This window comes from Aethalodelphis obliquidens, unplaced genomic scaffold, assembly GCF_003676395.1.
Source record: "Aethalodelphis obliquidens isolate GAN/ISIS:26980383/991018 unplaced genomic scaffold, ASM367639v1 scaffold47, whole genome shotgun sequence".
NCBI classification, from domain to species: Eukaryota; Metazoa; Chordata; class Mammalia; order Artiodactyla; family Delphinidae; genus Aethalodelphis; species Aethalodelphis obliquidens.
Window position 1 is genome coordinate 12,186,579 of NW_020837991.1, and position 25,073 is coordinate 12,211,651.

Here is a 25,073-nt window from a genome sequence, read left to right on the forward strand (position 1 = left end):
TGTATGTCAATTTTATGTTAGTGCTGTTCCAACTATTAATAAATCATTAACTAAGGCACTAATTCTACTCTATAGACGTCTTGCTTTATATATAGGTCACATAACTGCTACTTGATAAATGTCAATGGGTTTGAGTCTTTTTTAATTGTCATGTTAATATAGTTAATCTTTTCGAGCCCAAATATGGAAAAGATATGATGCCTTCCACAGTGAGATTTGACCAAGTAAATTATGGGACTCTTAAGGAATAGCGTGCAATGTGGTTTATGACAATATCATAGCGGGAGAGGAGCAAAATGAGAATTTGGATAAGCAAGCTAACCAGTGCCACTGAAATCATACAATCCAGACAGGCACCTATTCCACCTCTGCAAAGTCCAGTTATTAAACTTTAAGAAAATCATCATATGTAATAATTCATATCTTAATCTCAGTTTAACCCACAATAAACTATCCCTACAGCCAGCAAGTCCAAGCAGTCATGTGTTTTCCAAATAGTGGCATGTCTTGTGAAAAGAAGTTTATTCCCCTTGGACCAGTACTGCACACCAACCAGCTCACATGAGAGGGCAGTTGGACTTCTTAGGAAGTGTCTAGAGGAGCTCCAGAAACACTTCACCCTGAATCTGCCAACCTCCATTATTGGTAGATAGACACTGACAAAAATGTCATCCACAACCTGGACAACATTTCCTTCCCTAAACAGAGCTCCTAATGTCATGCACCCCCTCTCACTTGCCAGGGAACTTTTTTTGATGAGGTCCTTTACTTTTTTCTACTCTTTTGATGGGTTCCCTTGACAGACGGTTAATTCAGAAAAAAAGCTGAATATGAATAAATTGAAAAGAAGGTCTCTTGGAAGCAGCCTTTCTGCTAGAGTAGAAATTGGGTAATATAGAAGATCTTTCTTAAACTGGTCAAATAATTTCATAAAATGTCTGTGAAGTCAGTTTAACAAAAATCCATTAACTCACACTGGAGTAAGTTGAAGAGTTAATGACTCTAAGATTAACTTCAAGCGCTGGGTTCAGCTTGTGATTCTGGGCCTGGCTCATTGCAGAGAGTTGGCATCTTCTCATTAGGAGCTGGCTTGGTGCAGCAGAGCTCAGTGCCTGTGGCTGCCATGTCTGCAATCTGTCTGGTGGAGTGACATATGCTGGGCCTTGGGTGAATCGCATTAGGTAATTCACAGAAACTGTTGAGAGCAAGAGAAATGATTACTGTCTTTTAGAATTTGTCAAAGTAAGGGATACAAATTTCAATGTCTTATAATAATTTTAGAACAAAAAATACCAGTGCAACTATTTCCATCCATTTGTTCGTGGAGGCTGAAATGTCAGTTGTTAGCTCTTGATTTACATCTTTCACGAAGTTTTGTGACTTACTTGGGTCACCCTTCTCCAATTCCCCATATCAACTGTTCCATTCAGTCTCGGCAGAGGCTATTGGATATTTCTGTTTAATTGTTTGATAGGTTATATTATTTTCACAAGGAGATGATAACTTTCTCCTGGATCATAATTAGGTGTTAAAGCCCTATGTTCACAGAGATAGACCTGTACTTTATATATCTTTATGTCTCCTAAGCATAACACAATTCCTGGACCCCCAGGAGGTCCCCTAGCATTTCAAGGGAAGCCCAAGAAGTCTAATTCCTGGTGCGAAAGACTGATTCTCTTTTTGATCAAACTCTAGTCAGTCTCCCTTAAACTCTTTTTCTATGGGACTTCCACTTTTGGACTTCTATGTTCATCTCTGCATTGTTCAATTTTTGCAAAATACCTGTTATTCTTTTTAGCTAGAATTTTCTCATCCTCCATATCTGATCACCCTCAGTATGTAATAGAGTCCTTAACGTCCACCATCACCTAGGTGGTGTTGAGACAGGAGGGAAGGGGGCAGAACACAACTTTTAAAAGAATTATAGACTCATTGAGGATACGACATAAACTGGTTAGAACAAACTAGGCTCAAGATGGTGGAAGATTCGACCTCCAGGAGACCTTGAGCCTCATTGTATGCTCATTTTAATACATTAGCTAAATGACATACCCACAGACACCACAACAGTTCTGAGGCTAACCATAAAAGGCCAAAAAGTGGGTGGTGACCCAATTCCTGGAAACCACCACCCTTTCCCTGAAATAGTTGGAATAATCCTCCAATTCATTAGCCTATGAAATTACCCAGCCCATGAAAACGAACCACCCTATATTTCAGCACCTTTTTTCTTCTGAGAAGGCCCACACTCCGTCTGTGGAGTGTGTTTCTCCCAAGGTTTCCCTCGTCCTTTGAGATAGACTGCATTCTGCCCATGGAAAGTGTATCTCTGCTTTCACTTTACTATGGTTCGCTTTCGAGTTCTTTACTGCGTGAAGCCAAGGACCCTCATTTGGTGGCCCACCCCAGAGACTCACCCAAGACCTGAGACATGACAATCCTCTCATGCCCCATTTTCCTGCAACCTCTTTACAAAGGTTATTAATAAATCTACTTCTTGCCTATCACTTTGTCTCTCGCTGAATTCCTTCTGTGCTGAGATGCAAAGAACCTGAGCTTTATTAAGCCCTGAGACAAGATGTGCAGTTTCAGCTGGGAGATTGTGGATTTGAGTGCTCTCTTAAGCCAGAAATTGTGGGTTCAAGTCCCATCTGAGGTGTGATTTGTTTTGAATCCCAATCTGAGGTGTACGGTTTCAGTGTTTGATCACCCTGATCTGCCTTCAGAAAGAATTCTGTTAGGTTGGTTTAGCCAGAATCCCCCCAAACCACTGGTGTATCCTCTTAGTAATTCTCTGTCCATTGACTTCTACCCTGCTCTTTGGATATATATTCCCTTTTGCCCATTTGTATTTGGAATTGGGCCCAGTTCTATAATGAGGTCTCTTTTCCCCATTACAATAGTTCTGAGCAATATCGGCTTTTACCACCTTAACTAGTGTTCAACTTTGATATTATTTAACACTGGTAAATGTAAGGGGCAGACTTACAGAGATTTTTCTAGTAGAAAAAAAATGCCAGGCATAAGAACTAACTATATGGATTTTGATAGGAGTTGGTGATTTCTCTGAATTTTTTACTCCCTTCTCAACTTGACTTAGCAATTGCTGAGCCTTATAAGAGATGGAGAGATAGAAGATTGCTGGTGGCTTGTAATTAGTGTCTATATCCACCACAATTTTGGAAACTGAAAATAGACATTAAGCCAAAGAATAACACCTGTTCTTCATGTGAGCAAGAAGGCTGAGGAAGAGAATATGTGCTGCGCTTAAAGGCCATTTATAATGAGGATGTAGACTGCTCAGAGGATGTCTTTTTAAATATGCGTTCTTCTATTGTATTTGTGAAGTACAATTTGAAAATAATTGTGTAAAGTAAATGTCTCCTTAATTTCCCTTTGCCTTCAGTCATTTAATAAATTAAGAAATAATTATTAAATAACTACTATTTTAAGTGTCAAAGGGACATAAAAATGATTCATAGAACTTAACTTTCACTATTTAAAATTTTTTCACCATCAACAGTTTGAAAGCAATACTTAGCCTATCAAATCCAAATTATCAAAAACCCCAGGTTGCCTTTAGTCCATTTGAGCTGCTATACTATACTAAAAATACTGTGAACTGTCTGGCTTATTAACAACAAACATTTATTTCTCGCAATTCTGGAGACTGGCAAGTTCAAGATTGTGGCACTGGCAGATACTGTGTCTGGTGAGAGTCTGCTTCTTCATAGATGGCTGTCTTTTCATGGCAACTTCACATGGCAGAAGTGGCAAGCTAGGTTTTCGGGTCAATTTTATGAGGGCATTAATGGCAACCTTAAGATCTCCACCCCCATGATCTAACCTCCCAAAGACCCCCGTCTAATATTATCATCCTGGGGGTTTGGATTTCAACATATGTATTTTGGGGGACACAAACATTCAGACCATAACACAGATCAATAGTTTCCTAATCAGTAGGTCTATGATCCTCTTCTCAGGCCATTTTTTTTCAACCTAGGAAAGAGAAAGTATTAATAGAATGCATATTTTGTAATACTTGTTGCTTGGCAGGGCCACTGTTCTTGTTCTCTTTAAGGAAACACTTTAAAAGTGCAAGGTATGCCTCAGGGCGCCATTTACAAGTTTTGTTAGGGGAAACTGATATTAACATTTGTGTAAGAGATACCATGATGTTCTTTTGTCAGAAAATCCCCTTTCTATATATAGCTCAAGGCATTACTTTGTGAGATGTATTCTCTTCAAAGCATGTCAGTCTAGAATCAAATAATCCATATTTGGTGCATGCTACAAATATGGAAAAATGAGTAAAAGCAGATGCTATTGCTGTGGAGACACACACATGCAAGTAAGAAAAAAATAATTGCAGTCTGCAGATAAAATAGATAAAATATATTTATCTCTAATGCTCCCTACATGTAAATTATTACAAATCTATGAAGACAATCTTGTACATTAGTACAGAGATTAGGAAAACACCTCCGCATTTTAGAGTTATCTGAGCATGGGATAGAATTTATGATATTCCCATTATATACTGGAATTTTTCCAATTAATTTCCATACTTTTCAGAATTTTCACTGACATATGCTATACAGTTCTTAGGCAAATAGCCACAGTTGTAATGATAAAACAAAGGAATTTTTGTTTGTTTTTTTAATTATAGGACCAGGATCCAAAATTATCTTGTTTACCTATACCAAATTCTAAAGTTACTGCTGATGAATTTGAGTCCAAACATCTAATGAGGAATTATTTAAATAGCTTATATAGTAAGGAGAAGGATTATCAGTGATAGCTTGTCCTAAGATTAGCAAGTAAACTTTAAAAGTCACTTATCGTTCTTATTAAAAATTTCTCTCTTGTTTCTATACCAAATTTCTCTTTGTGTGTGAACACTTTCCACTAACCCAAAGAATAGAGAGCATTCTTAGGGGTTGTGTCTAAGCTATGGTTCATGAACAAGCTTGCTATTCCCAATTCAAGTAGTTTATACGCAAATAATTCTAGGAGTTATTTGAAATTTGTCAATGTATGCAAAACTGGCTAGAGGCCAAGGCTGGCCCTTCCAGGGATAAATGCATGATTCTGTGGAAGCTGGAAGGTGTATAGTGGTCCTTAAAGAAAAAAACATCTGAATCAAGTGGGTACTGGTGTTGCCTTAAAGGAAGAAAACTCAACATGCACAGTTGACTCTGATGGCCTTGTCGGACTATGTGTAAATAAGTAGTAAGCAGAGGCAACTTGTCCACAGAAAGACAAGATTTGAGTTGGTCCTGTGGAGTAAGAATGCCACCTGCCATATCAGTAAACAAAGGATGTAGCAGCCATCAGCCACTACAGCTGCCCCAGAAGGTGAGTCCTGAGGGAACTCAACAGGATGTCACCATCAAGCCATCAACCACTGGCCCTAGATAGTTAAGGTGCATATCAAAGGAATGATTTCAGTGAGCCCAACCCTTGCATCTTCCCGTACAAAGAGAAGTGCTAAATTCATTAACTTGAGATGTTCGGTTTTCTTTAATTCACAATAATCTTTTGATGTTCTGACTACCTGGTCTTTCTGCAAAAACTCCTACATATCCTGGCTCCTCCCTTACCTCTCTGGAGCTGTCTTTCAGAGCTATCTGAGATGCTGTGTCCCCAGGCTAAGGTCCTCAGTTTTGTCCACCAAATAAAACGTATCTCAGAGGGAAGAGATATGGGAACATATGTATACGTATAACTGATTCACTTTGTTATAGAGCAGAAACTAACACACCATTGTAAAGCAATTATACTCTAATAAAGATGCAAAAAAAAAACTCTCAACTTTTAGGTTGTGCTTTTTTAGGGAGAAGCAGAGAAGGGAGAAATGAGAAGGGAGAAATGGGCATAGGTTTTTGACTTTTCAGTTCACGTGCATGGAGCTTATTCCTGGTTCTCTGTTATAGTGATATCACTTTACACCAACAATTAACCTTTCATATGTTACTTCATTTAGAGTGGGCTTATGCTCAAAGCATAAAAAAAGAATCTTGACTGAAAAAAGATCTTGGATTTGCATAAGTGAGAAAATTAGAGCAAGATACTTCATGTGGAGAGACAGAAATAGATGCAAATATGAAGGGTGTGTATCTATAATGGCACATTTTATACCAGGCTGTTTTTGATAATAAGCTCACAAGTGGATTTTGAAGATAGATTAATATCTTTGTACCCAAATTAGGTATTCGTATTGGATCCCCACAAGCAGTTGTGTCTGCTGAAGATTTTGAAGCACATGAGTGGCATGATAATGATGGAAATTAGGGCAGGCCACCCCAAGATGTGCCATTTTGGCATGAGAATTATTTTGAACTGAAAGCAAAAGACTGAGCCCAAAAGGCTCAGAAAGAACCTTTAACCTTCCCTCTGATCTCAGGTGGCCCCGGCCTGCAGCAGTTTGGAGCAGGATTTCTGTCCCTGACCAGAGACTGAGGTTGGGCTGTGGCAGTGAGAGCCCTGAACCCTAACCACTGGACAACAGGGGACCAGTGGCCAGTGACAAGGTCCTGGCCTGTCAGCTGTGTAGAAATGAATTTCCACACAGAGGCAGAAATTAGTGAAACAAGTAAAGTGTTGATTAAGAGGAAAAGAGTACATGTGGATAGACACATGGGTGGGCTCAGAGAGAGTCATACCCTCACGGTAGCTGGAATCACTATTATGGGGCATTTCTTCCAGGTTTCCTTTGGCCAATCATCTTGCTTTGTCTGGTTCTGAATCTGTATTTGGTATTTCTCTGGGTCCTCCCATGTGCACCTGTGCATCTGTTAGCCAAGATGGATTCTAGTGAAGAGGACTATGGGTAGGTTAACAACACCTACTGTGGGGTGGCACCCCCTCCCTTTTTGACCTTCATATAAACAGATGCTATATAAACTTTGCTATCTTTTTTGTAGGGTATAAAGGAATATTTCATTTTCAGTTCTCAAAATCTAAGGATCTCAGAGGTGACAATGAAATAATTATGGAAGATGTCATTTATTCAGGTATCACAGAAATGCGTATGTAGGACAATAAGAAAAATTCTTGTAAATGAAATACCAAAGGATTTTAAATGGCAATTAAAATGCTCAGTTTCTATTTTCTGAGTTGTATTGTCATGCATTATGATCATAGCATATTTTCATTTGCTTTAAGAAATGAAATGCTCAGGCTTCCCTGGTGGCACAGGGGTTGAGAATCTGTCTGCCAATGTAAGGAACACGGGTTCGAGCCCTGGTCTGGGAGGATCCCACATACCGCGGAACAAGTAGGCCCGTGAGCCACAACTACTGAACCTGCGCGTCTGGAGCCTGTGCTCTGCAACAAGAGAGGTCACGATAGTGAGAGGCCCATGCACCGCGATGAAGAGTGGCCCCCGCTTGCTGCAACTAGAGAAAGCCCTTGCACAGAAACGAAGACCCAACACAACCAAAAATTAATTAATTAATTATTTTTAAAAAAGAAATGAAATGCTCAAGGAAATGAGGATGGGCAGCAAAGCAAATTACCTAATTTATTTTTAATACAGATGAAACATAATAGAGTGACACAAAGAGAAGAAAGATGAAAATTCCAGTATATGCACGGTAATGTTTTTGGGGATTGGTGGAGATTAGAATTTCTGTTTGCCTGTCCATCTCCTCAAGACTGTTATTTTGCTCAACATAGCATTTTTTGGGGAAATATCTGGAGGTTTAATAACCATTTGTGTTTAAATTTTGAAAAAAAAAATCAGAAATTTAAAGTCAGATAGTTTGCCTGGCCCTTTACCTTTTTTGGTGGTATGAGTCTCCATTTACAACCTTGGGCCCTCTTGACAAATACTCTCAGTCCACAGCCTAAACACAATGCTCTTGCATGCACTTATCTAGGGATCCACACATTCAACTCCCAATGCTACTCTCAGGGGTTGTGTTCCCACTGACTGACACTACCTTCAGGGACCAGAAGAAAAAATTACTGCCACTGTAATATGTCTTGCCTAATGATTCAGTTTAAGTTCTCAAGCTCGCCTATCAGAAAAAACAGAACTACTACTGTGAATGCTGTTTCTCCATCCTTCTCTACATAGAAGAATGAAGAAGTTTCTCCATTCCTCTGCTCACTGAACTCCACCATCAAAGTGAGCAATTATGTGATTCCCATACAACAGTTTAGTTTTATCTGTTTTAAAACTTTAAGGAAGTAAAATTTTACAGTATTTAATCTTTAATGTTTAGCTTCTTTCAATCAGCATGTTTTAGAGATTGACCCATATCGTATTACCATCTCATTATTTTTATTGCTGAAGTATTATTTCATGGCCTGAATATAAACAGTTTATTCACTGATCTGGTAATGGCTATCTAGGCTATTCCTAGTTTACTAATAAAGCTACTATTAAAATAGGTACACAAGATTTTTTGTGGCCATACATTTTCATTTTACTTTGAAAAAATAAATAAGGGTAAATTTGCTAGGATATTAAGTAGATTTGTGTTTAAAATTTTATTTATATGTCAACCAGTTTTACAAAGAATTTACATGTTCATAGTCTCAAAAACAATTTATGAGAGATGCAGTTGCAATACATCTTTGTCAACATTTGATGTTGTCAGTCTTTTTATAGCTTAGGTATCTTAGTTGATGTATAGTGGTATAGCATTGTGTTTTTAATTTGCATTTCCCAGATGGCTAAGATTACTTATTAACTATTTGTGTTTTATCTTTTTCAAAATATCCATCCAAGTTTTTTGCCTATTTTTGTTGGGTTCTTTGTCTTTTGGTTATTGAGTTGTAGGAATTCTTTATATATTCTAAATAAAAATATTTTGTCAGATATATGTGGTACAGATATTTTTCCCAGTCTGTAACCTGTCTATTCATTTCTTAATGGTAAATCATTTGATTAGTAGATATTTTTGATTTTGAGGAAGTCAATTCAACATTTTATTCTTTATAGTTAGTGCTTTCTGTGTCTGCTTTAAGAAATATTGGCCTCCCTCAAGGTCTTGAAGACATTCTCTAATGTTTTCTTCTCAAAACTTTCAGTGCTAGTATATACATTTAGGTCTACCATTCATCTTAAATTAAATTTTGCATGTCGTATGAAGTAGGAATTTAAGCTCATTTTTTTACAACACAGATTTCCACTTGCCCTAGCACCATTTTCTGAAGAGAGTATACTTTCCTCATTGAATTGATTGGGCCCAATCATTTAAAAACAAAATCATTGGTTATATGTGGATCTATTTCTGGATACTATTTGATTACTTTGATCTATTTATCTTATAATTTCTTGATTACTGGAACTTCAGAGTAAGTCTTAGAATCTGATAGAGTAAGTTCTCCAAACTTGTTCTTTATTTGCAAGACAGTTTGGGCTATTCAAGTTTTTCTCAATTTACATAAAAGTTTTAGAATCACTTGTCAGTTTCTATAAAGATTATAGGAATTTTTATTGAAATTACATTGACTCCCTACATCAATTTGGAAATAATTTGCATCTTAACAATACTGAATCTTCCAACTCTGAACCTGTTATATCTTTACATTTATTTAGGTGTTTTTAATTTTTTTTTCTGATTTCATTTTATTACTACTATGTGCATTATTAGTTGCATCTCTTTGTTTTAGTGATTGCTCTAGGATTTACAGTATCCACCTTTAACTTATGACAGTCTACCTTCAACAAAGATCATATTACTTCCTATATAGTGTAATAATCTTACAATGCTATACTTCAAATTCTATTTTTCCTTTTAGAATCATTAAAAAAATTTTATTGGAGTTAATTTTTTTATCAATAATGTCTTATTAATGTTTTCATCATAGAGGTCTTGCGTATGTTTTTTTACATTTACCTGTAAGCAAGCATTTTTTTTTGAATTCTCCTATAATTGGTATTGTGTTTTAAATTACATTTTCCAGGTGTTCATTGATATTACATGGAAGTATAATGGATTTTTTTTGTATTGACTTTGTGATTTGAGACTTATATTTGCTTAAGAATTTTAATAGCTCTTTGGAGTTTTCTTAAGATTTTCTATGTAAAAACCTCTTTTCTGTGAATAAAGATTGTTTTCTACTTCTTCCTTTCCTATCTTTATGGGTTTTTTTACTTCTCTTTATTGCTTTATTGAACTGTCTGGGACCTCTAGGTACAATGGCCAATATAAGTGGGGAGAGCAAACATTCTTGTCCCTTTCCCAATCTTATGGAAATATCTTACAATATTATACTATTTAGCATTATGGTATCATTATTATTTTGTAGATTCCTTTTAACATGTGGAAAGGTTCCCTTCTATTCCTATTTAGTAAGAGTTATAAGAAATTGGTATTGATTCCTTTTTCTAATTTCTTTTCTGCATCTTTTGAAGTTATCACATAGTTTTAATTTTGTTAATACGGTGAATGTTGATTAATTTTATTTTTAAAACAACATTGTATTCTTAGAATGCACATCACTTGGTTATAATATATGATCATTTTAACATATTCAATGTGCTATCAAGTACATTTACTGATTTTGTGTCTATGTTCATGAGATATATACAGTGATTTTTTTTGTTTTTTTTTGAAATGTCCTTATCTGGTTTTGCTACCAGGGTCATGCCAGTTTCATAAAAAAAAAAAAAATGTTGGGAAGTGTTCTCAATGTCTCTATTTTCTAAAATAATTTTTGTAATATTGATATTACATCTTTAAATGTTTGATAGAATTACCTAGTGAAGTCATTTGGCCTAGAATTTACATTATAAGAGATTTTAAAAACACAAATGCAATTTCTTTAATGAATATAGGGCTATTAAGATTTTTTTATATCCTTTTGTATTAATTTTGGTAAGATATATCTTTCAAGAAAGTTGTCTATTTTATAAGTTGTTGGATTTATTTGCATTTTTATTATCTTTTAATATCTGTAGGATTTGTAGTGACTCTTATTTTTTTTTCCATTCTGATACTTGTGATTTGTGTCTCTCTCTCCCTATGTACACTCACCCCTTCCTCTCTCTCTTTCTCTGTCCTCAGTCTTTCAAGGGGGTTATTAATTTTAATGAAAGTTCAAAGAGCCAACTTTTGGCGATATTGATGTTTCTCCTCTTATCAGTTTTCCATTTCATTATTTTTATTTTACTAACATTTTGCTTTTAAAATTATTTTTTTCTTTATTCTGGTTTATTTTATTATTTTATATACATATTGTGTGTTATATACAATATAATAAATATATAATATATATACATACATACATATATATGTGTATATATATATATACATATATATATAACAGAATATATATATAGGTTTATATATTTTTCATTACAGTTCTTTGTATCTCCAGATCTCTGATGATCTTAAAAGGACTATAATTTTGTAGATCATTCAGCTTGTTCTCATGGTTAAGAGCAAAGATCTTTTATGAATCTCTACAACTGAAGCAGTAGCACAATGTCCTCTGGCCTACATCTGCATAAAGAGATGTGAGACATGGAAAAGTCCTTAGGCTCATATCTTATAAATAGTTTGTTATTTTCTCAATAAAGAAACTTACAGCCAGTAAGCCATTTTAAATACAAAAATAAATAATCTTTAAAGAAAGGATCTGGCTTTCTGAATTAAAACTTCACCTTGAACATAGGAATTTATTTTTACAGTTCCTGACCCACTTAAACTATATAGGAAATTTTTGTAAAAAAGCCTAAACAGACAAAGACAAAAAAATAGAAAAGAAAGGGAGACAGAATTACTAAAATATTATAAAGTAAAAGGCATATAAATAAGCAGTAACTAAATTAGGCTACCTAAAAAAAATGGAATAAAGAAGAAACCCGAATTTTGTTGCAGAAGTCTACAAGAGTCCAGAATTGTTAGCAATAAGAACCTTTGGAAGTGATGTCAAATGTAGGTTTAAAACTAAGAGTGAGCAAAAGCAAGTCCATCCTGACAGCTGACATGCTCACGTCAGGACTCCATACAGATTGCGATATAATGGGTGATTCAATTCAATTCATTTGAGTCCCCCATCAAATTCATATATTAAAATCCTAAGCCCTAATAGCTCAGAATGTGAATGTATGTGAAGAAAGAGCCTTTAAGAAGGTGATTAAGTTAAAAAGAGGTCCTTAGGATGGGCCCTAATCCACTCTGACTGGTGAGGTCCTCAGAACTCTGGCATATAATGACTCCATCCAAATCCTTGCACTGAGGGAGCACCAAACTGTAGCATGGTTTCTAGCAGCATGAGACTATGTCCCTAGGATGGCCCCAGCTCCCTATTAAAACACCTGCCTGTGAAACTCAAAGTTGCCGGAAGAACTTACTGTTTTTCTAACACCTGAGGATAGGCCCTTTGACACCAGAAGTTCAGCTTCTCTGCACCGGTGCCAGATCAAATGTTGAAGACAGAGTTTTGGGTAAAGCAGAAAAAGATAGCTTTATTGCTTTGCCAAGCAAAGGGAGACACAGCAGGCTCCTGCCTCAAAAAATGATGTGTCCCAAAGCAGGAGGACTTGATGAGGAGTTTTACAAAAATACTTCAAGGGGGGGATTGATGACAAGATTAGGGTGTGTGCAGGGTCTCAGGTGGTTGGTATCCTTATCTTGATGAGCTTCTCTGGTCTCTTTAATCTTGCGTCAGGTGGTTTTTTGGCTGCTCCTCCCTTGATTAGCAAATGTTCTAATCTGCACTTTGGAAGTCAGGGAAGGTCATGGAGGCTGGAGTCTTGCCTACAAGAAACAGGGGACAAAAAACAAAGCTTCCATGCCCAGGACCCCACAGCCCACCTCCCCACACTCCATTTCACCCTGACCTCCCTTTCTTAGAGCATTTATGATTGTGAATCCGTCTTCTGTCGCTTTGAGATGTATATGTATCTTCTACAACTCAGAAGTGTCTTTTTCACGAACCTGAAAGCCATTCCTTGGAAATATGATCATCAGGAAGGATAGACCCTCAGTCTTCCAGTTTCTGTGGAAGGATAGAATCCTGACTTCAGTAATTGCCAGCCAGCAGCTGACCTGATCACATTTACCTTGACCAGCCCTTCATAATTTTTCACTTGAGTCCCAGCTCTCTCCCTATACTCTCATCTCCCTTAAAAAACACCAAGTCACCTCTGCACAAATTAAAATGAAGCTCAGCTCTTTTCTCTACTGTCAGTAGTTACTGAATAAAACCTGTTTTCATGGCTTTAACTAATTTCTAGCTTTATGTATCTTTGACATTGGTGTTCTTTATTTTTTTTTTAATTATTTTTTAACACCTTTATTGGAGTATAATTACTTTACAATGGTGTGTTAGTTTCTGCTTTATAACAAAGTGAATCAGCTATACATATACATATATCCCCATATCTCCTTCCTCTTGTGTCTCCCTCCCACCCTCCTTGGTGTTCTTTAATAAGAGGACATTTGGACGCACAGAGAGACACCAGGGATGCATATGCACAGAGGAAAGACCATGTGAAGACACATGGAGAAAGTGGCCATCTGCAAGCCAAGGAGAGAGTCTCCACAAGAAACAAAACCCTCTGACACTTTGATCTTGGGCTTCTAGCCTCCAGAACTGTGAGAAATACATTTCTAATTTTTAAGTCACCCAGTCTGCAGTATTTTGTCATGTCAGCCCTAGCAAACTAATAGAGGCCAATATTTATGTAAATATTTCAAAATTTTAAATCAAGCAAAAAGACCTACTAAATAATAATATTTCATCCTCCTATCTTGACCCATATGCTTACATAACAAATGGGAAAACCAGATTTAAATGTAGCATGATAGGACTCTTTATAGCTCTGCCTTAAATTGTAGGAAAAAGGAAAGAGCAAGCCCTTGTCCTAGACCTAGGGCTATCTCTTTCTCTTCCCTCACCTACCTCCATCTCGAACTGTCAACGGCCACAACTTTACATATGTGGAGATCTGAATCTTGATGTGCAAGCTTTGAGTACATTTCACACAAATATCCAATACTTCATCAACCTTCAGACCCATTAAGAGCACAGTCTGCTCCCCATGAGGATGAAACTGGGGCTGGGGTCCAATGTGATGTCCACATAGACACTAGGAGTGGGATTTGGGCCATTGGGGCAGGAAGTTTAGGAACCTAGGTATCCGAGCTGTGACCTAGAAGAGGAGTCATACTCTCTAAACAGACATCTTCACTTTACTGTGCAAACTCCTTACTCTGTATGAAAGGTTGCTGCCAGAAAAGAATAAGAGGGGAGCCCTCTAAAATGAAGGCCTACATTAAGGATTTCCTTGAGCAGAATATTAGAAATTCGCTTTGTTGTATGTATGGTTTCTGGACTTGGATACACTGGGAGCATTTTATTGGGGTGATAAGATACTGACGTGTACAATGATCAAATTAATATTCATATCAATAACTCCGTTTTCCTATTCTGTTCTCAAGAAACTAGGAGATGGTGGAAGAATCTTTTCTAGGAAATTTGATTAGGCCAAGAGGAGAACATAAAGACACAGATATCAGTGTTGCCCTAAAGACATGTCCTAAACTAGATGCACCCAGAAAAAAATCCCATGGTTAAAAAGCACAATCCACAGCCTCAGAACTTCCAAGTGGTTGTTAGTGACCACGCTTAATGTGAACAGACAAGCAAGGATCACCATACACCAGAAAAAGACTCTAAAAGGAAAAACAGAGGTAAAAAGTGAAAAGAAAATCAACAAAACAACCACAAAAAGCTTGGAGGAAACAGAGGCATTGAAATAACTAGGAAACAAAAGAAAAATCTATTGATCTCAGATAGATAATATATTTTATTACATTCATAAAGCAAGCTCAGAAAACTATTTTTTTCTTCAATATATAGTATACAAAAGAGAGCTCTGAGAATTTTTCCCAAACTGTGGGTGCTTTTTTATGCTCTTAATCAAATATTTGTTTTAAAATTTTTAATTTTAATAAGGCCCAATTTGTAAATTGTTTCTTTGATAAGTATATTTTATGTCAAGAGGAATACATTTTAACATATTCTAAGTCATGAAGATATGTCCCTATGTTTTCTTCTGGAAGACTAATTACTTTACCTTTTGCATTTAAGTCTGTGTTCCAACTCAAATCAATTTGTGAGTGGTGTAATTTGGGGTTGGGGTAAGGCTTTTTTTTTTTTAATCAATATTCAATTGCTCCAGCATCATTTCTTGAAAAAAATTGTTGTGATGTTTCTATACTAAATTAAGGAACATTTTATTTGAGGGTGGTATTTATTTTTAGACCTCTATTCTGTTCCATTGTTCTATTCTTGCACAAACACCATAATATACTAATTAATATAGTTTTGCAATGATTCTTAAAATCTGGTTGTATATCTCCTGCAACATGAAAGATTAATTACTGTGTTTTTTTTTTTGAAAAGCAAGAAATAAAATGTTCTTGCCTTTATGTCCAATTGACAGTTCAAGAGACATTAGAATCTTTGTGGCCTTGAAAATCATGACCTTCTAAAAACCAAGAGAAATTCAGGTTGTTAGGACACTGGTCCTATCTTGCAGTTGTTGCTACAGCAAGTTAGGAGACATTCTGAGAAAAGCAGCACTGGAACTCTGTAATTCTGTGTGTTCACCAAATGCTATCTCCTCCAGTAGTTTTTGACTATAGGGTGGAGAGTCAGGTTTAAAGGCAGCCTTGAGCTCCCTTGTTGTGTAATTGTATATGATTGCATTCTCCAAGCTGGAAAAGGCTGAGCCATCTCTCTCCAGGACCCAAATAATCATTATATTACTTATGGTTTACTGTTAGTCTCCCTATATCAAGTGGTGTGCAGTGATTATCATGTTTGAACTTTTCTTCCTTGTTTGAACTTTTCTTTCTCTTTTCCCTATATCTTACCAACAGGGAAATGGTGGGAGTGTGAGGGTATCTGGGCTTTCGTAAAGGTGAGCAAGGTAGATTTTAGAAACTCATTCCCTGAAGTTGGCTTTCAAGTCCGATACTTCTTTCCTCCCTCTTTTTCTTTCACTTCCTTCCTTCCTCTCTCTTTCTTTTTTTTTCTCTCTCTCTCTTCCTTCCTTCCTTCCCTCCTTCTTTCCTCCCCCCTCTCCTTCTTTCCTTCTTTCCTTCTTTCTTTCTTTCTTTCTTCTTTCTTTTTCTTTCAGCACTCTAGGTGAAATTTATATCCTCAAAATTATATACTTACTTATTTTCCTCTCACAATTTACTGATTAGCTAATACTTCATGGATTTTTTAAAATTTATTTTCTTGTTTATATTTTGAGTTAGTGACAATTTTTTTCTTTGCCTCTATAATCTAAGAGAACATTTTCTAAAACACCTAGAAATACTCATTTCTTAAATACCAATTTGCTTAAACTAATGATATAAATGATATAATGTGATATTTCTCTCTCCTTTGAGGAAAAATAATCCAGCTAGCTTTAATAACTTAGCTATATCTCAACTCACTCCCTTTTTATACATACCCTAAGCTTTGCAGGGAATCCATTACTTTATAATAAGGATATGAAATGGGGATATTTGCTCCATGGGGAATCATTCTTGATTCCATAGTCACCCATCACACTTTGACAACTGTGGCTAAGGAAAGGATCAGAAATATGGACAAAATTCTCTATGTAAGGATGCTTATTGAAGTAATGTTTACAATGGTTTGCAATGATAAGTAAATGAAAATAAATAAATGCAAAAAGAAATGTTTAAGTACAGTATGATAGACCCATGGTAATATATTTTGCATTTGTGAAAAACGTTTTCAAAGGCTTTTTTTGGTGAGCACTTTTAGCGATGTGGGGAAATTAAATTACTGGTAAAAACAAAGAGACACAAAGTTATAAATGGGGGCAAAATAAAGGCTAAAGAAATGGATCCCAAATGTGAGATTTATGTGTAATTTTTCCATTAAGCTGAGATAATACTACAATCATTGGGTCACATTAACATCCTCAATCATTCCTGAGCAAGACAGGCAAGCTCTAGCTCAGATCATTGACTCCTGGAATGTTCTTCCTTCAGATATTGGCTTGGCTCACCTTCCTCAGAGCTTCAGTTACATATTATCTTCACAATAGTTTTTCTGTGAACATTCCTTTAAAAATTGCAACCTCAATCCCCCTTCATATCACAATACTCTCTGCACTTGACCTCATGCCAGTTATACAACTCCATCTCTTATTATGCACCTATACATACCATCTATTCTAGAGGGCCAACTCTTTCACTCTCTCCAAAACATGCCTTCCTCATAACTTCCCTCTTCTTCATGACCTTCCTTCACCTCTGCCTACAATCCTCTGCTCTTAAAAGTTCCCATATCTGAAATCTCCTTTTGTCCCATGAAACCCCCTTGTACCCTCACAGAGGAGTTGTTCCTAAAATCTTATCCTTCAGATTTTATCTCCACTACACTTCTATATCAATATTTATGTTTTATTGGCTTTTAATTTATGCCTCATTATCCCAACTGGACTTTAACCTCTCTGATCTCAGGTATCTAATTTTACAGTTATCCAATTCTCCACTGTAGGTGTTCACTCATTATCTGTTGATTGATAACCTACATGCTATAAACAGCTTTATACTGCATGGAAATAAAAGATGTCAAGAGCCAAAGACATATTTCTTCTACTTTTGCAAATGGGGAAGGTGGATAACTATAATTAGGAACAAAAGAGAAACATAATGAATCAATTTGATAGCAAATAATAACACAAGAAGATTAGTAGCCTTTCCTTTTCACATATAGTTCAATAGAATAACGTAGATGAAGAATGATGGAGGAAGAGATAAAAATATTGTAATTACAATTGCCTTCAGTTTCATCATATTAATTTAGAAACCCTGGCAACTATGCTCCACAGAAGACAAAAAATGATGGATGTGGCAAATTACTGCTTCCTGTAGCAATGCGAGGGTGTTTCTTGAATTAATTTTTATCAATGGATGAAGCAGGATTAGCAAATTAGTGTCACTGAAGTGAAACATTTCCAAATTAATCATATCAGGTAAAATCATGAAATCGAAGTCAATTATTTACAAAACACATTTTTTAACTTTCAAGAGTTTGGCTGAAAAAATAGTTTAAGCAAACAAGTGAGTTACACACTTTCGAAGATGCAAGCCATATAAAATAATATATGTAGAAGATGTACATTATTTGGAATGGTCTTTATTTTCCATGTATATATGGAAAATTTGCACCCTATGTTTGTCAATGAGTATTTGCTGAATATCTAGTGTTTGTCAGATTCTGTGTGAGGTCCTGTGGTTGAGTTATGAATAAGAAACAGCTCCTTCCCTCAGATAAATTTAGTGGGTGATTGAGAAGAATAAATGAGAAATTTTAATAGAGGGGAGTGGGTCCAAAGGTGCAAGTAAGCAAGGAAACAGATAGAAGAGGCTGTTGTATAAGTAGAGTGTTAGGGAAGTCATCCCAAACTAGGTAATATATGAATGGTGTCCCCAGTAGCAAATAGGACAAAAGATGGCAGGACAGGCCTGGCAGAGGGAGCAGTATGTGTGCAAGAATAGGTCAGAAGATATATTTGTTTAAGATATATTTGTAAGCCTTTATGATTCCCACTGCAAACTGAGCTAAGCTAATTTTGGTCACTCAAAGTCATTAAGTCCTCTGATGTAATTGTTCCTAGTTTGTGATTCAAAGAGTGAAGTGGGGGTTAATGTCTCTTCTCATCCAACCTTACATCCTGCAACGTGTGTAACTCACTTGTTTGCTTAAACTATAGGTAGTGTGTTAAAATGAGTGCAATTCTTGGTCCACATTTTGCTACACATAAAATCATTTATTATCATCATGTACAAAAGTGGCTACTTTTGGAAGCTCAGCTTGGTGCAATTCACACTCATTTGATCTTTCATTCAATGACAAGTACTTGCATGAAGCATTTATTCCAACTCAAATGCATAAGAATTCTGATGGCAGAATCAGTCAATTTCTCGATAAATCAGGTTCAGAATTTTCTACTAATTGATCACATGGATACGTGATCAATTGGAATTTTAGACCTAAGATGCTGCTCCTAAGGTATTAAGTATCTAAGTTAACCATATCCTATGTCTCACTCATACTTACACAGAAAAATTTATCCAAATCTTTAGCCAATCTTGTGTCTTAAACACTTATCATTTTACCAAAGAAAATTTACTTAAACTCCATTATGCAAATTTTGTACCTTCTTGTTAAAATTAATGATCTATGAAGCATTTTCCCATAGATGTCTCAGGAAGGAGGATTGTTGAATAGGATACTTCACATTTTAAGTAACTACTCCCAGATTAAAATTGAAATTAACTTACACACATATATTCTACTTTCCATAGAGAAGTATAATACATGAAATAATAGATAACAAATCCTCAATAACACAAAGTTTCCTGACTTCAAGGTGGTCCATAGGTCAAATAGACATGTATATCATGATACAACTGCTGATTTGACTGTAGTTCAACCATAGCACAGAGAAATAAAATACTAAAATCTAACTGAAGAAATGGAAATTAGAAAAGATTTCATAGAAGGAAGTGACATTGAATTGATCATTGCTTGAGAAGTAGTATTTCAACAAGGAGAAAAAGAAAATTTCAGACCAAGGGAATTAACATGAATAAAGCAAAAGCTACTAACCTTAAACTACAACAGTGATAGCAGGAGTGAGGAACCGTTCTTAACACTTTTCTTTTCTCCCCTCAGCTAACTGAGGTATAATTGACAGATAAAATTATATACATTTAAATTATACTAAATGCTGATTTCATGTACATATATACTGTGAAATATTTACCACAATTAAGTTAATTAGCACATGTATCACCTCATATAGTTACATTTATGTGTGTGTGGCGAGAACCTTTATGATCTACTCTCTTAGCGAATTTCAAGTGTACAATACAGTGTAATTAAGGATAGTCACCACGTTGTATATTTCATCCTCAGAACTTATTCATCTTATAAATGAAAGTTTGCACCCTTTGACCAACATCTCCCCATTTCCTCCCCTTCCAGTCCCTGGCAACCACATTCTACTCTACGCTTCTATGAGTTTAACTTATTTATTTTTTTAGATTACACATATAAATGAATACCATACAGTGTTTGTGTTTCTAGGTCTAGTTTACTTCACTTAGCATAATGCTCTCCAGTTTCATCCATGTTGTCACAAATGGCAGGATTTCTTTCTTTTTTATAACTGAATAATATTTTATTGTTAGAATATTCTGAATACTATTCTCTTCTATATACATTTTATTTATCCTTGAGTTGTTTCCATATTTTGGCTATCATGAATAATGCTGTAATGAAAAATGAGAATGAAGATACTTCCTTGAGAAGCTAATTTCAGTTTTTTTCCTTTGAATATATACCCAATCATGTGATTGCTGGATCACATGGTTGTTTTATTTTTAATTTTTTGAAGAATCTCCATACTCTTTTCCATAGTGGATATACCAATTTACATTCCCACCAAGATTGTACAAGTCATCCTTTTTCTCCACATCCTCACAAACATTTGTCATAACACTTTTCAAGGGCATAAAATCAACATAGAATTACATCTTAATAAATATAATCTATGGATTTAAAAAAAAAAGACAATGACATGCCATTTTCTTGTGACTTAAACCATGGAAGTTTGTTAACTTTGACCAACATGATAAAATAATACACAAGAGTACTTGTAGGACAGGGGAGATATGTCCTGCTGGGGTTTGATGGTCTCTTCGGCTTTCTCTGACCAGTCTCAGTTTTGAGCCAATGTTGTCCAGCTTGCAGAGTTCATGTAACCAGAGAAATTACAGGTAGAGGTACATTGGGAACAACACAGATCCCAACCATGAAAACAAAATTCAATTTATTTGTTTGTGTTGGTTATATCCTTTCTATTGACGTTGTCACTCAAAATGAAATTTGACTATGAAATCTTTAGGTGGTCCATTTGATTCTCCAATTACAAATGTGATCTATTTGATTCTCCAATTACAAGCAAGAGATTGGGAGTGGTAAATCCAGATATTAGCTGGACATTAGTTTGCAGGGATGGTCAGATTGTTTGACATTCTTATCATGGGAATGGGTCATGCCAAGATCAAACGACAGGAGAATTGATGAAATCAATACTTTCCTATTTTTTACCTTTCTGTAAAGCATATTCATCTGTCATGAGTTTAGTTAATCTATTCCATAATATTGATGTCTTGGCATCCCTTTTGTGTGAACAAGTGACACTAGCCCCTCCCGTGAGCATATTCCCTGGATAACAGAATCATAAGTTAATGTAAGTTCCTAATATAACTCCACCAATGACCCTCATGATAAACAGTCTCCCTCACCTCTCAAGGCCTTCCCATTGTGTGCTCTTTAGATAAGACCCCTGCAGAGCTTAAAAAAACTTCTTTTTTTGTTGTTTTTGATTTGAATTGACCAATCCAGCCTTAGTATTGGAATCCCAAAGCACTCCTTCCACAGACCCTAATGAAGGTCTGTGCCCATGTCTTGCTGCTCTCTCCTCCTGCAACCTGCCTTGACCTCCTTGTGTGGCCCCTTGATGTATGCCATATACTTCCTCCAGGACCCATGAGCAGTAAACTTCTCTATTTCTATTCCCTTGTGGACTTTTGTTGAATCATGGTGCATAGTCCTGCACACTAGATCTCTGCTTAGCAAATGTTAATTTAACAAAGTCACAACACCCTCAGTACTTCATTTGTTTTCTTTATTAAAAGGTACATTTACTGTGGTAAATGATAGGTGGGTGTACTTTCTGCATATTCAAAATGATATTTCAAATGTATGTATATATCTGTTTGCAAAGTATTTGAAAATTGCTTTTCAGATTCAAATAAGCAGGCAGGCTATTAACAAATTACCCCTAAATCTCAATGGCCTATCTTAACAAAGTTTATTTCACACCCACATTATACATCTAATATGGAATGGGAATTATTCCTATAAAGTTGGTATAGAGTCTACCATCTTGTAGCTACACCAACTGGAACATATAGCTACCAGCGTCCAGGGAAGAGAGAGGGCAGAGGTGGTGTACCAGCTCTAAATATTTATGCTCACAGCCCAGTGGCCAGAATTAATGAACTATTTCCTTCCTAACTGTAATAGAGGTTGAGAAATGTACAATAGCAGATTGAATACTTGCTGGGCAATACTATTTGTCATTGAGTTTCAATGATAAATTAGAAACTATGGGAATAGGAGAATCAACACATTTGTAGAGTGTGCTCTAAGCAGGGAATTCATAGTTCAAATTAAAGAATTCAAGAGGGGCATCACATACAAAGAAAATGCTACTGGAGTATCTAAAGAATGGCACAACACTTTTTCAGGTATGGCAGAATTTTGCCCCAGGGAGGGTTGACTAAGTACAATCTGCAACTGAGGCTTAGACTCAATTGGGAGAAATCAGTGCCTAGAAGTCAGGGAGGATTGTAAGTTAGCTTCAGAGTCAGGGATGGGTAGAGCTCAGAGAATGTCAGGCTTTTGTTGACCTATTCTTACTCGTACATAGCATGCTTTGTGATCAACCCCATATACAGGGCCAAGTAGGCCACATAAGAGAACTTTAAGCTTCTAAGAACCTTGCATGGGATTAAAACTTGTATTTGGCTTAATTAACAATATGTTCTCATTGACTTCTTTAGGCAAATGATTACCCAATTGCACTTTTTAAATTTTTGTTTTAGTTTAATATCAGTTGTAATTCAACATATCAAAAATATATTTAGGTCTTTGAAATTTCAAATATTTTTTTTCCATATTCTTGGCAATTGAGTATGAGAATAATGTGGAATATAATACTCTGGAAGAAAAATACTTCGAGAACTGGAGAGTGAGCCACGTTGTATTTATGAGACCTTCAAGATGGTGGAAGAGTAGGACGTGGAGATCACCTTCCTCCCCCAAAATACATCAGAAATACATCTACACGTGGAACTGCTCCTACAGAACACCTACTGAACACTGGCAGAAGACCTCAGACTTCACAAAAGGCAAGAAACTTCCCGCGTACCTGAGTAGGGCAAAAGAAAAAACAGAGACAAAGAATAGGGACGGGACCCGCACCAGTGGGAGGGAGCCGTGAAGGAGGAAGGGTTTCCCCACTCTAGGAAGCCCCTTCATGGGCAGAGACTGCGAGTAGCGAAGCTTCGGAGCCACGGAGGAGAGTGCAGCCACAGGGGTGCGGAGGGCAAAGCGGAGAGATTCCCGCACAGAGGATCAGTGCCGACCGGCACTCACCAGCCCGAGAGGCTTGTCTGCTCACCCGCCAGGGCAGGCGGGGACTCCGAGCTGAGGCTCAGGCTTCGGAAGTCAGATCCCAGGGAGCGGACGGGGTTGGCAGCGTGATCACAGCCTGAAGGGGGCTAGTGCGCCACGGCTAGCCGGGAGGGAGTCCGGGGAAAACTAATGACCTGCCGAAGAGGCAAGAGACGATTGTTTCAGGGTGCGTGAGGAAAGGGGATTAAAAGAGCTTCCTAAATGAGCTCCAGAGATGGGTGCGAGCCGCGGCTATCAGCACGGACACCAGAGACGGGCATGAGACGCTAAGGCCGCTGCTGCCGCCACCAAGAAGCCTGTGTGCGAGCACAGGTCACTATCCACACCCCCCTTCCTGGGAGCCTGTGCAGCCCTCCACTGCCAGGGTCCCAGGATCCAGGGACAACTTCCCCGGGAGAATGCACGGTGTGCCTCAGGCTGGTGCAACGTCACGCTGGCCTCTGCCGCCACAGGCTCACCCCGCATCCATACCCCTCCCTCCCCCTGGCATGAGTGAGCCAGAGCCCCCAAATCAGCTGCTCCTTTAACCCCGTCCTGTCTGAGCGAAGACCAGACGCCCTCAGGTGACCTACACACAGAGGCGGGGCCAAACCCAAAGCTGAACCCTGGGAGCTGTGTGAACAAAGAAGAGAAAGGGAAATCTCTCCCAGCAGCCTCAGGAGCAGCGGATTAAATCTCCACAATCAACCTGATGTACCTGCATCTGTGGAATACCTGAATAGACAACGAATCATCGCAGAATTGAGGTGGTGGACTTTGGGAGCAATAATATATATATATTTTTCCTTTTTCTCTTTTTGTAACTGTGTATGTATATGCTTGTTTGTGTGATTTTGTCTGTATAGCTTTGCTTTTACCATTTGTCCTAGGGTTTTGTCTGTCCTTTTTTTTTTTTTTTTGTATAGCTTTTACCACTTGTTCTCACTGCTGGATTTGTTTTTTTGGTTTGGGTGCTCTCTTCTTTCTTTCTTTTATTTTTTCTTCTTTTTTAAATTACTTTTTAATTTTAAAATTTTTTATAATTATTTCTTATTTTAATAACTTTATTCTATTTTATTTTTTCTTTCTTTTTTTCTCCCTTTTCTTCTGAGCCATGTGGCTGACAGGGTCTTGATGTTCCAGCCGGGTGTCAGGCCTGTGCCTCTGAGGTGGGACAGCCAGGATCAGGACATTGGTCCACCAGACATCTCAAGGCTCCATGAAATATCAAATGGCAAAAGATCTCCCAGAGATCTCCATCTCAATGCTAAGACCCAGCTCTACTCAATGACAAGCAAGCTACAGTGCTGGACAGCCTATGCCAAACAACTAGCAAGACAAGAAAAACACCCACCCATTAACAGAGAGGCTGCCTAAAATCATAATAAGGTCACAGATACCACAAAACACACCACTGGACACGGTCCTGCTCACCAGAAAGACAAGATCCAGCCTCATCCACCAGAACACAGGCACCAGTTCCCCCCACCAGGAAGCCTACTTAACCCACTGAATGAACCTTATCCCCTGGGGGCAGACACCAAAAACAAAGGGAACTGTGAACCTGCAGCCTGTAAAAAGGAGACACCTCAAACAGTAAGATAAGCAAAATGAGAAGACACAGAAACACAGAGAAGATGAAGGAGTGAGGTAAAAACCCACCAGATCAAACAAATGAAGAGGAAATAGGCAGTCTACCTGAAAAAGAATTCAGAGTAATGATAGGAAAGATGATCCAAAATCTTGGAAATAGAATGGAGAAAATACAGGAAACATTTAACAAGGACCTAGAAGAACTAAAGAGCAAACAAACAATG